The 625-nt window shown below is 31.0% G+C and overlaps 1 protein-coding gene across 5 annotated transcripts in view; it reads right to left on the bottom strand.

Annotated features, from left to right (window-relative positions):
- The window catches only part of LOC106876922 (heat shock factor protein), a 141,510-nt gene that overhangs the window by 2,520 nt on the left and 138,365 nt on the right, over positions 1 to 625 (bottom strand). The window lies entirely within an intron of this gene.

Raw genomic sequence — 625 nt, 5'->3', positions numbered from 1 at the left:
CACACACACATGTGAAAGATTAGTCTGTTGTTGTTTAACCCCAGGATTATGCTGATCTCATTAATGATTGAAAAGTGTTCCAGCTGTACTCATTATGTCATATTTTCAGATATAGTAGTGTATCTTGAACTACATTATCCAATGTGTCATACCTTGTTTAAGACAGTAAGGTATAATTTGACAGGGATTTTGCTGCTATTTCTAGTAAACTGAGCAGCAACTTAGAAGCCACCCTCCACTTACTCATTGGTTCATTGGATATGTTGTTTTGCTTTTTTTTTTTTAATACTTGTTTTCAGTCATATATATAATATATATATATACAATGTCATATATAATAATAATAATAATGATAATTCAAGCATTTTGTAAGGTATTTTGCAAAACAAATCGGATCTTTCTGAATTGACGGGCACCGCTTGTTTTCTTAACGAAACACTTTCAAACTTGGGATACTGGTAGAATGTGTCATATAAAACATCTTTTTCTCTTAACAAAACTTTCTATATTGCAAGTTATTTCATGTTAAAGTTGTATTTCTGTAATTTCAACCAATCACTGACGTCTATTCAGCTGAATACAGTTACTGCTGTTTTTGTAAACAATAATTTTTGCCAGTGTCAAG

This window comes from Octopus bimaculoides, chromosome 4 (genome assembly GCF_001194135.2).
Source record: "Octopus bimaculoides isolate UCB-OBI-ISO-001 chromosome 4, ASM119413v2, whole genome shotgun sequence".
NCBI lineage: Eukaryota > Metazoa > Mollusca > Cephalopoda > Octopoda > Octopodidae > Octopus > Octopus bimaculoides.
Note: the sequence above shows the minus strand (reverse complement) of the source record. Positions and strands in the feature narration are given on the sequence as shown.